This window comes from Cnephaeus nilssonii (assembly GCF_951640355.1).
Source record: "Cnephaeus nilssonii genome assembly, chromosome: 7".
NCBI lineage: Eukaryota > Metazoa > Chordata > Mammalia > Chiroptera > Vespertilionidae > Cnephaeus > Cnephaeus nilssonii.
Genome location: NC_137078.1, coordinates 64735085 through 64747954, shown reverse-complemented (window position 1 = coordinate 64747954; position 12870 = coordinate 64735085). Strand labels below are relative to the sequence as shown.

Below are 12870 nucleotides of genomic sequence, written 5' to 3'. Positions count from 1 at the left end.
ACTCCATCTCCAGGCACTGTGCCCAGCAGCATGCACACTTTGCTTCCGTTACTGTGACCGTGGGCTTCTGAGCTGTGCCCTGGAAGATGGTGACAAACCCGAGGATCAGAGCTTCTGAAGCTTGCTCAGGTCACACAGCTAATGCATGTCGGATCTGAGCTGGGAACCCAGCCCCGACACAGAAGCCTGTGATGTTTTCAGACGAACTCTATTCGATCGCATGCCTTTTCTCTAATCACAGATTTTCATTTGTCTTTTCCCAAATGCATCCAATAATTATTTATTGCATGCCTACAGAGAGAAACATAAATAAATAAACAGACACGGGCTTACCCCAGGGGGCCCGGTCTGATGGAAAAGATGGAAAAGGAAACACAGTGATAGCGCCCCTGATCACTGCTGCAATGGGGCAGCCCCAGGGCAGGTGGAGGGAAAGACTAGCCAGGTTAGGGGACTGCAGAGACCTTCCTGCAGAAAGCCAGACGTGAGAACAAATAGGAGCTTGGCCGTTGACAAGATGGGTGCATCACAGGTGGAGGGGGCATGCAGAAGGCCTGAGGCCTGAGAGAGCAGGCAGGTTGGGTTTGCCAGGTGGGGATTTTGGCTGAAGTGGGAGAAAGGGAGGGTGAGAAAGGGGGTGAGGCTGCATCCCAAAAGGCCCTGTAATCCACTGAAGACAAACTTGGCAACACACATTTGCATTTTTATGGTTCAAAATACCTTCCTGACTCTATAGGGAGATGGTGCATTATTATTTTTTAAATTAATTTCAGAGAGGAAGGAAGAGGGAGACAGAAACATCAGTGATGAGAGAGAACCATTAATTGGCTGTCTCCTGCATGTCACCTACTAGGGATCGAGCCCACAACCTGGGCATGTGCCCCACCTGGGAATTGAACAGTGACCTCCTAGTTCATAGGTCGACACTCAACCACTTGCCAGGCGAGATGGTGCATTAGAAATCAGTATTTTGCAACTTCCCTATCCCCTCACTCAAGGCATGGGCCTGCTCAGAAACGCTCAAGCATGGAGAAAAACAAAGGTGGACAGCTGTTCATGTCAAACAAGTGAGGTTTATGATGTCTTCTGAAAATCAGAAAACCAAAAACCCAAAAAAAACAACAACCCACCCCAAACCACAATGGGTTCAAGAGCACTTCAAGAAACTAAAATGTTGCCAGTTAGCTGCATTTTATGGTGGGGTGAGGGCCTCCAAGGGAAAATTGGGCCATACCTTCTCAGAGGCCAAGTTCAAAATGCAGGTCCCAGCAGAGCAGCTCAAGTTTGACTTAGTGAACAGCCTGGGGCTAAGGGCCTGTAGCCAGACTTTATGGTCTCTGCACAGGGCCAGCCCTCAGCCTACCCCAGACTGGCCTCCCCGACACACTTCCCCTGCTTGGCGCTCCTTGGCACTGAACCTCGGGGCCAAGAAGCGGGAAAGCTCACAGGACACTGGCTGCCAGCACGTTGGAAAATTCGACCACAGAGCGTCCTTATTTGCAGGGCTTCCTGCTCTCCAGGCTGCCCTCTCGCACCCCAGACGGAACAGTCACTCAGTGTCCTTTGGGTTTATGACAGTTTTATTTAAGGTGAAATTTACTGAACACTGAAAATAGAAGGCCTGAATACCTTCTTTGAGCCACTTTATTGCTTTCACCCTACACCGTATGATGTAAATGCTGTAGCCAACGTGGCCATTTCGATTTCTTAGATTTGTTTTTTATACGAGAGTCCCAGCTGCATGCAGAAACAGTCAGAGAAATCAAAGACACCATTCTAAATGCAACGGAGACAGGTTTCACAGGTGTTAGATGATTTTGTTGTGTTTTTGAAAGAAGAGAAAGCAGCTTCTGTCTGGCTTTCTGTCTATGCAGGACCTTCCTTCTCCAACAATAGCAATGGAAGTCACCTTTCAGATCTGGGGTGCCACCATCACTGCCATCACCGTCTCCGCCTCCACGACCACTGTGGTGCCACCACCACACAGCACCATTCCCACAGCCTGCAGCACTGTGATCGGTGCTCTTCAGAAACAACCTCAGAGTCTCCCCACAGCCTGGCAGGGCAGACATTATTAACCCCATTTGGTAGATAAGGAGGCCTGGAGAGAGAGAGAAGGTTAGCTAAGAGATTAGCAACCACATGGTGACTTTGTAATCAGACCAGCTGTGTTGGAATCCTGACCCTTTCCCTTTCAACTAGTGTTTGAACTTGACCTCCATCACCTCAGTTTTCTCATCAATAAAACAGCAACAATAATAGTATTTACTCTATTGTTGCCTGTTAATTTAGACAATCCATGTGTTCAGCACAGGGCCTTGAACCTATTTTCTATAATGCTAGTTACTATTGTTGTTGTTATTATTAGTGTTGTCCAAGTTTGCATGATTATTCAGAGGTAAATTTAGATTTAACAATCAAATCTCATTCCAAAACTCAGGTTCTTTTCCTTCCCCCACACTGGGTTAGACCCTTTCATGCATTCTTTTGCTTGGGCTTCCATGGTGCTAGGAGAAGCGATGAATTCCCTTTCACAGACGAAGAAACTGAAGCTAGAGGGGCCACAGTGCTGACCTAAGATCCAAGAGCTCATAAATGGCCGACCTAGATCTTCAGACCTCCGTCCCCTAGTTCCTTCTAACACACTATACATAGCCTCAACTTGGGCCTCCAAACAGTCCATAAATGCAACTAACAAGTATTTGCAATGCCCTTCATCTGGGACAAAATGTCTTCAGTCAAAGCTGATGTGCAGCAGTCTTTGCGCTTTCTGAATATGTATTCTGCTAATCCACTCGCCACACCTCAGGATCGTCTCCACTCAAAGAGCTAGCGAAGCCAGAGCCTTGTGTGAAAGAGGTTTGCAGCAGTAATCAGTTACACAGCAATCCCTGACAAGGACTCCCAGCAGCAGCTCCCAATTTCCTCCACCTGGGAGGGTGCCAGCTGTGAGGCCAGCAGCACAGTTTTCAGCCCAGCTGTTTCCTAGGGAAAAAGCATCCATGGCCCTTGGAGGCAACCGTAAACTGATGAATTTACAGGGAAACTGTGTGCTGTAGCAGAAAAGCACTGATAGGAGAGGCCTGGGTTCCACATATGCCTCTCCCAATCCCTAAATGTGTGTTTTGAGGCAGCCACTTTATATCTCTTTCCTTACCTGTGAAGTGGATATGCTTATTTATAGCCGAGAGTCAACCAACGCTTCTTGCGTAAGTAAGAGGGTGAATTGACAGTAATCTCTGTCTAGCCTTCCTACTTGCCTTTTCAGTCAGTAGTTTATTCAGTCAACAAATGTCAACCCTCTGTATCAGATGGGAACCCCATCAACCATGTTGTACACCTGTAGGGTCATGGGGATCACATAGACCATTCGCATATACTACTGTGTAAACTGTGTACCCTGATTGGACAACTCAGTGGCTCCATTGCCAATGTAAGTGGTGATGGTGGTGAACAAGTGCTCCCTGTCCTCATGGAAGTCACAAGAAAATGGGCTGTTTTAAAGGACAACAGAGATCACTCACTCAGTCATTCACTCAATAGCTAGCTGAGTACCTGCTATGTACAAGGCATGTGGAAATGCACTGTAAAACACCATACAGGTGTAGGATTAACAGCGTCTTTTCCTCTCATATCCCCTCTAAATACTTACTGTTCTTAAAGCTTCTCGTCTTATGTCCTCTGGTTCATTCACTGTACAGGAGGCATTCATTTCTCTCTCTTTGATTCACCCTCGGGTTTCCTGACCTATCGCCTGGGGCAGAGAAGACAGTAACTATTTGTGAAAGTAATGAGGGCCTCTATGCTTTTGCACACATTTCATCCTCTGCCTGGAATGCTCATTTCCCTTATTTTCTGAAAAATAGCTGTCTCGCTTGACTCAGCTCAACTGCAGAGGACACATTCTGTCAGGAATGCAGTGAGAGGTGGTGGTCCCTGCACTTCTCTCTGCAGTGTTTACTACACTGTTAGTGTCTTTTCCATCTTTCCCTTCCTGCCCAGACTACATTAAGTGCAGCAGTAGGGCAAAGAACATGGGCTTTAGGGTTGAAAAGTCTTCGGTTGGAATCCTCTCTCTCTCTAAGTTCTGGCAAGGCTAGTATTTCCATTCTCTGTCCCCTATTTCCCAATGAGTAAAATGGAGATACAACTATTCACATCATAAGACTGCCATGATGAAGTGATTACCTGTGACAAGAGTACATGTTTCGGAAATAAGTACAGAATTAACTGGCTGATGGTTTCAGATGGGAAATGTTATCTGTTCTGGTAGGGTGGCACTTTACATTTCCAATAATCAAAGTGCTTCAATTTTGGCCCCCCGCTCCTTCACTGACATCAAGTATCCATAGGGTTTCTTGCGGCTTTCACTCTACTTGACCCCATTGGTTCTACTCATGTTTTGTTGTACAAAACTTCCCTCTTTCTCCCCTCCCCTTCCCATTTCCCACCTTGCACCCTGTCCAGCCACCAAAGCTAGTTCAGAACAATGGACAGCAGCACAAGACCTGGTCAAATTCAATCCATACAGCCATTTCACACTCTGTCCTGAAAGTTTCCCTTATTACTGTCATCTTAATCTGCAAAATACTAAAGGGGACCCTAGCAAAGAAATAATAAATTTATTTGTTTGTTTGTTTGTTTTTACAATTTGTGATACATGCTCTGAAAAAAACAACAACCCAACAAATTTGTGGTGAATAATAGTCAGGATAGGCTAGGACTATGATAGGCTGAATAACAACCCCTCCCAAAGATGCTCATACCCTAATCCTCAGAAACTGTGAATATGTTACCTGACATGGTAAAAGGAGATTTGGAAATGTGATTGAGTTAAAGGTCTTGAGAAAGGAAAATTATCCTGGATTATCCAGGTGGGTGCAAAATAATTAAGCGTCTTTATAAGAGGGAGAGAAGAAAATCAGAGTTTGGAAGATGTAAGGATGGAAGCAGAGGTCAGAGAGAAAGAAGATGCTGGGCTGATGCTTTTGAAGCTGAAGGAAGGGGCCATGGACCAAGGACTGTAGGTGGCTTCTAAGCTGAAAAAAAGGGTAAGGAAACAGGCTCTTCCCTAGAGCCTCAGAAGGAACTAGCTTTGTAGACCCATTTTAGACTTTTGACATTGAGAGCTGCCAGAGAGTGAATTTGTGTGCACTAAGTCACCATGTTTGTGATAATGTTATAGCAGCAATAGGGAACTAAGATGCATGCTCCGAAAAGAAAACTTCAGGGTATATAGTGGTCAGGATAGGTTAGGATTTTTTGTAACCAAGCAACTCCTAAGTCTCAGTGGCTTAACCCAGTGGTTGGCAAACTGCGGCTCTCGAGCCACATGCGGCTCTTTGGCCCCTTGAGTGTGGCTCTTCCACAAAATACCATGGCCTGGGCGAGTCTATTTTGAAGAAGTGGTGTTAGAAGAAGTTTAAGTTTGAAATATTTGGCTCTCAAAAGAAATTTCAATCGTTGTACTGTTGATATTTGGCTCTGTTGACTAATGAGTTTGCCGACCACTGGCTTAACCTAAACGGCGTGCGCGCGCGCTCTCGCGCTCTCTCTCTCTCTCTCTCTCTCTCTCTCTCTCTCTCTCTCTCTCTCTGTGTGTGTGTGTGTGTGTGTGTGTGTGTGTGTGTATGTGTGTGTGAATGCACTAAATGTCTGACATGAGGGACGGTTCTGCTTTTCATATTCTTCAGGGACCACTATCTAGTGATGCCACCATCTCAACACATACCTTGAAAGTCATGGGGCCAGAATTTGAACCAAATGTTTGACCTGAAGCTATTCAATGCTCAGTGTTAACTAGCATATTACTATATTTTGACTTCATGAGCCAGAAGAGTCAAAAAGAAGCATGGAGGCAATTGTTTCAAACTCCACTTGGAGTAAAATAGTGGGTTTACCAATAAATACAATAACCACCATTAATCTTAACCTCCTCCCCCATGAACCAGAAATTCTCCTTTGATATCAGGTTTAACTATAAAATCTTTGAATATCAGAAGTCAGGGTGGTATTTGAAGACCATTATTCTATGTATCATTTTGCAGGTGAAGATTCTGAAGACGTGCCCAAAGTCACATGGACTCACCACCAGGGCCAAGGTCAGTTCTAAACAACACTATCCCTACCTGTCTGGGTGGGATAACTGACCCAGGGAAACACAACTCATGTCAATGTGGGAACCATTTTAATAAGATTATTAAACCAAGATATTATGATTCCAACTTTTCAGATAGGAGAGCTGAGGTTCAGGAAATTTATGTCCCAAGGGGTGGAGTTTGAACTTGAACCTCTGGTACCCTTGCCCATGCTCCTAACCAGTACTACACAGCTCCCTCTGGGTCTGCATGGCCCTCTCTCACCTAGTGCTGGTGACGAGGAAAGACAATGCCTGGAATCCCCTCCCACCCCTTGTAGCTACCAGCTCCACTGCACTCCTGGGCTGGAGCAGAACACGGCAGACATTCCCAACAGCGAGTCTACAGGTTGAATGTTCTTTACCGAGTCAGTCTCATGAAGCTAAAAGTCAGTATCTCTTTAGCAATGCTGAAGACAGCGAGGATTTACACCCAGGAGGTAGGGATGAACACCTCCACCTGTTGATAGGTTAAAGCGTTCATTGGAAGGCACAACAGTTGCAGCTATATGCCGAACAACTTTGTAGATGGAGGGCATTGCCAGGCTGTGTTCTGCTGGGAGATTTATTGCCGTTTTTTCACTGTGAATGCACTGCCTACTACGAAGGGATATCTTTTCTGAGGGAGAAACTTGAGAGACAGAATGTTTTGACTCTACCATTTACCCTGGGGTTGTATGTGGTCAAAACTGCTTTTGTTTCTCCAAGCAGAGACTAAGGGGCAAGTTGTGTCCTTGGGTTTCATGGCGCTGGTGTGGTGGGTGCCTGTCCATTTACAGCTAGCTCTGTGCTTTCCACCCGCTGAGTCTGTTCTTCTAGAGCAGTGGTCAGCAAACTCATTAGTCAACAGAGCCAAATATCAACAGTACAACGATTGAAATTTCTTTTGAGAGCCAAATTTTTAAAACTTAAACTATATAGCTAGGTACATTGTAATTAACTTAATTAGGGTACTCCTAAGCTGGCCTTTGCTAAAAACTCAAGGGGCCAAAGAGCCGCCTGTGGCTCGAGAGCCGCAGTTTGCCGACCACTGTTCTAGAATTTCTGGGAGAGAAGACCTCTTGTGGAAGGTGTCCTCTAAACCTTCAGCTTTTGGGTTTGAATCTCAGAACTACCACCTGCTGGCTGTGTGACCTTCAGAAAGTTATTCAACCTCTCTTGGTCTCTCAAGGGAAGTGCCCACCTGTCTAATGGCGGTGCCTACCCTACAGCTGCTGTTGTGAGTTAACACATACAGGGGTGGGCAAAAGTAGGTTAACAACAATACATAATACAATAATTAATAAATAAGTGATAATATAAGAATAAACTTTGTGTTTTGTGTACTCATGACTGTAAACCCACTTTTGCCTAACCCTCTATAAAGCACTTAGAATTAGGCCTGATCTGCATTCATAGATGAAATTATCAAATAGGTTTCATTAGGCACACTAAGATAAGAAAACTGAATCTCAGAGAGGATGACTGACTTGTTCAAGGCCTCATAAGTGAATGACAGACCTAGATTCAGATTCTGGTCTTCTGATTTAGAACATTTGTAAAAACATTTATCTAATGTTCTGCTCATCCTATATAATTCCTATATAATAAAAGGCTAATATGCAAATAGACCAAATGGCAGAACAATCGAACAACCGGTTGCTATGACGTGCACTAACCACCATGTATCATTTTGCAGGTGAAGATTCTGAAGACGTGCCCAAAGTCACATGGACTCACTGTCTTCATGTTCACAGGGGCACGCACAGAACGTGGCGGGCATAGGCAGCACAAGGCAGAGCATGAAACATGGTAGGCGTCAGCCGTGGCGGGATGGTGGAGCAGGTGAGCGGGGGTGCCAGACCAAGATGGGGTGCCGGTTGCTACCATCGGGGCAAGCCTCTGGTGGTTACTGAAAATTCTTTGCTCCCATGCGCCATGGTCCCACCCGGTGCTTGCACCTGCTGCTGGCGCTGGCTCTGCTTGCACCCGCAGCCGGCACTGGGCACCGGTCCCAATCATTCGGCACCATCAGCGGGTGCGAGCGATGGCTGCTGGCCCCGATCACCCCTCAGGATTTCTCTACCTCCCCCTCCTCCTGAGGGGTGATTGGGGCAGCAGCCGCCACTTGCACTCACTGACAGTGCTGGCCCTGCTTCCACGCACTGCTGATGTGGGCCCCAATCACTCCGTGCTATCAGTGGGTGTGATCGGGGTGGTGCCATCAGTGCATGGGAGCAGAGGTGGCAGGAGCGGGGCTGCTGGCTGACACAGGACCTGGGCTGTGGCAGGAGGGGCTGGGCAGGGGCACAGAGGATGGGCCAAGACCCGCCCCATTGCCCACTGCAGCCTCGCGGCCCACAGTTCCTTTCAAGGTGCACAAATTTGTGCACTGGGCCCCTAGTTATGATCATAAAGAGGAACCCAACTAAGAGTTAAGAATGGGGACTCCTGAGTCAGAGATGTCTGTGTTTGGATCCTGACTGTGCCTCATCCACAAAATGAGAAGATAAAATCAGTAATTATAATATTGCAGAGTAAGAAGTAAACTTTAAATTTTTCCCGTATTGTGATCCAAAATTGCTTATTATTTATGAAGCATATTATCTGTAACTCCTCTGTTTTTAGCATGTCCTAACCAAAGGTTTGAACTAACCTTTAAAAATCATCCCAAGAATTTTCTATTTTAAATTTTTACAGATGAGAAAAACCCAATCCAAGAGTCTGCGATCAGGGAGGAATGAATACTGACCCCGGTCCTAAGATTATTTCCATCCCTTGTGTGTTTTCCACACTAACTGGTAATAAACACCTCTCCGATTTCTTCTCTAAAGAGCTAAACACACCTGTCATTTGTGGCGAGGTCAAAATAACAACATGGTACAAACACCTCCCAGGTTGATGGGGGAAGGGCACTGCCCTGAGTATTTGCATTAATTCTCTTAATTAATTTGCTGATAAGGTCCAGCCCTGAGCTTGCCAGGCCTGCCATACAAGATACCCCTGACTCTGTGGCTTAAACAACAGATATTTTTAGTCTCACGGTTCTAGAGGCTGGAAGTCCAAGATCAAGGTGTCGACAAGGTTGGTTCCTCCTGGGGGGCTGAGGGAGCCTCTGCTCCAGGTCTCTCTCTACTTGGGTGTGGATGACTGTCTTCATGTTCACAGGGGCTCTCCCCACATCTTCACATTGCCTCCCCTCTGTGTGTATCCCTATGTCCTCCTTTGCACAAGGACACTGTCATATTGGGTTAGGTTGGCTCTATGACCTCACTTTAACTCAGGTACCTCTGTAAAGACGCAATCTGCAAAGAAGGCCACCTTCTGAATAACAGGGGGTAGGATTTCAACATATGGATTTGGTGGGAGCGGACCCAGTTCAACCCATAACAGTCCATTTATTATTACTATAACATTGTGATTTTAGTGTGTAGTCTACCTTTCAAGCTCATTGAGCTATTCTAAGCTCTTTGTGTAAAAATTCAGTTGATGGCTAAGAGGTGAATATTATGATCTCCCTTTCCAAATGAGGTAACTGGGGCATAAAGAGATGAAGTAACTTTTTCAAAGCTGAACAGCTAGTAAATGGTAGAGCCAGAAAATGAAACCAGTCCAGCTGCCTCAGTCCATGCATTTAAGTACCAGTCTATCCTTCCTGTGTGAGCAAAGCCTAGTCCTTTCTCTCCGGGATCTCACAGTCCAGACCTTGATCCTTTCAAAGGGCTGGGGTCATGCAAGGTGAAGGAAGACCCATTGTGACCAAGGGGCTAGGGAAGGCTTCCCAGGGAGGCAATATCTTAGCTGAGTCTTAAATGAAGTGAAACTAAGCATTCTGGAGAAAGAGAGTGTGCATGCAGCAATAACAGGTTGGAACACAAGTGATGTGGGGCCAGGAGGCTGGAATGGGAGCACATAGGGCAGGTACCAGAGCACCTTGGCCTTGTCAGCCAGGCGAAAGGGCTGGGCTCTACCCCACAGGCAATGGGGAACAACCGAAGTGGGTACAGCAGGGGAGTGACATGACCAATTTCACCTGTTAGAACCAGCGCTCCTGTGGAGATGGTGGGTACACAGTTTGGAGGAGAAGAGCTTGACTCCATGGGAAGCTAACAATGGGTCAGGGCTGGAGCCAGTGCTGCTGGGTAGGACTGGCCCGGTGTCAGCCCTGCAGGTGTCCGGGCCACTTAATGTTTCACCATCAAGGACTAAACAACACAGTCCAGTGCAGCCCAGTCTCTGTGCACAAACGAAAGGGAGGTGGCCAGTCCTTTGGAATTGTGACTGATGATCTGCCCTTTCCCCCTTCTCAGAAATGCCTTGGAACTCACAGGAAGCCACATCCCTGACGGTCTGATCTTAATCCCAGGGCCCTCTACTCTCCCATATACTAAACACTAGGGTGCACCCAACATCAAGCTAGATGATGATAATCTAGTATCTTAATCATACCTCCTGCCTGGGCCTCTCCCTTGAACTATAAACCCAAATATCCAACTGCCTACTTGGACCTTCACCTTCCAACTTACTGTGAATACAGCTGACTCCCGATCTCTCTGCAAATCTGTTCCATCTTTCTCTTTTTTTAATATATTTTTTTGATTTCAAAGAGGAAGGAATTATCTAATAAAAGAAAGCATTTGAGGATAAAAAAAAAAAGAGGAAGGGAGCGGGGGAGAGAGAGAGAAACATCAATGATGAGAGAGAATCATTGACTGGCTGTCTCCTACACACGCCCCTCTGGGGATCTGGGAATTGAACCTGCAACCCATATGTCCTGACTGGGAATCAAACCATGACCTCCTTGTTCATAGGAGGTGGATGCTCAACCACTGAGCCATGCCGGCTGAGGAAACCTGTTCTATCTTAAGTCATCTAATTAAATGTCAATTCTTCCAGGTGCCCGGGCTTCACACCTGCAAATCCCTTCCTTCACATTATTTTTTGTCCCATGCATCAGTAAATCCTGTTGACTCTACCTTTTCTGACCAGAATCTGACCATTTCTCACTGCCAAGACTCTGTTCTGAGCCACTGTGCCCACCTGCTTAGATTTTGACAACAGCCTCTTACCTGGTCAGACAGCTTCTAGCCTTGCTCTCTCTTATCATTTGTTTTCACAACAACAGCCAGATGATCCCTTTAAAATATAAATGGGATCTCCACTGCGCTACTCACAACACTCAGGTGCTCTCCATCTCACTCAGGGAGGAATGTGACGTTCCTGCAATGGTCTGCTGGGCCCTACCCGGCTGACACTGCCTCCCCCCACTCTCTCCATTGCCTCCTCTGTGCTGGCCTTTCTGGCCATTTTATTGCTCCTTGAACACACCAGACAAGCTTCTGCTCTGAGCCTTCACATGTGCTTAAATTTCTCTGTAGAAAGTCCTTCCCTAAGATATCCACATGATCAACTCTCTCACTCCTTCAAGTGTCTGCTCGAAATGATCCCATTTAAAACAGCAGCCTCTCCCACTGCCTCTCGCTCCTTCAGCCCTTTCCTGCTGACTTACAAAATAAATAAAACAAAATCCTCCTTTTAAAATGAGGAATAACTCATATTTCTCTTTCGATCATTTTTCCCTCTCTCTGAGCAGAAAAAGTTGCAGAACTACATTAGCTTAGCCCATAAAAATGTTATTAGCTAACATGCCCTTTTGTACATTTTTCTCTAAATTGCCCAATATTCTACCTGTTTTGTTATTGTAATCCTTGCTAGCGATGGCTGGCATATAACTGACACTCAGTATTTGTTATTGACAGATCTAAGGTCATGCCCCAGCCCTGCTACTGGTCAGCTGTGTGATATTAAGCGAGTGATAACCTTCTGACCGCCAGTTTCCTTCTCTCGCTCAAAACAACAACAAAACAAACAAACATATGAAACAGGGCAAATGGCATTGACCTCGTTGTGTTACCATGCAGATGAACTGAAATAGTGGATGCCAGTGCACATCCTGGAACATCAGAAAGGGCAAACTATAGGTCAGTTTCTTTTTCCTACAACCACACCAAACCTATTTATTCAGCCTCACATTTTTCCTTGAAGGAGGAGCTTTACAAAGGTTGCTAAACTGCAAGGCGTGTGTGTGTGTGTGTGTGTGTGTGTGTGTGTGTGTGTCCGGGGGTGGGGGGGAGAGAAGGGGATTTGGAGGAGGGAAAGATGAAAGCAGCTTGCTCACCCTTTTCCAAAGCTCAGCTGGTTGCACTGGAGTGATGGGCCACAGAGACAGAGCCCCACGCCCTGGGACACAGGGGCAGCACTGAAAGGGTCCTGTCTCCATTTGAAGCCAAGCCTCTGAGGGAAGACTCATGATTCACAGCAGAAAACAGCTTCATTCCAAATGCATGATAAAGAGGATATGGAAGCAAAACACACCTCCGCACCACCCACCCCCATCCCGGAAAGAAACTGATTTACTGAAGAGAGAAATCGAAGAGGTGGAAAACTGAAGAAGGAAAAAGCAAGATGTGGCCAGTCAGGCGAAAGAATTCTCCAACTATGCAAGCAGCACGCTGCACGGAAGAAGGGATTTCCACCCGGCTTTGTGCTGGGCACTTGCCCATAGAAAGCACCTTGGATAATCTCACAAACTAGTAACTCACTAGTCCCACACTAAGTCCTCACTTAACTTTATTAACTCACTTAACTTTAAACCAAACAACCTAGTTGTAAACAACACATTTCACCGTAGGCTAATGGATAGAAACCAGGGATAAGGTATATGAAAAGACCTTGAATGAAAACTGCCCACAATC

General features: G+C 46.1%; 1 protein-coding gene across 1 annotated transcript in view; it reads right to left on the bottom strand.

The window, feature by feature from the left end:
* FYB2 (FYN binding protein 2) overlaps positions 1 to 12870 on the bottom strand; it is a gene marked incomplete at its 5' end in the record, with an annotated part of 111286 nt that overhangs the window by 97657 nt on the left and 759 nt on the right. The gene's annotated exons all lie outside the window — the stretch shown is intronic.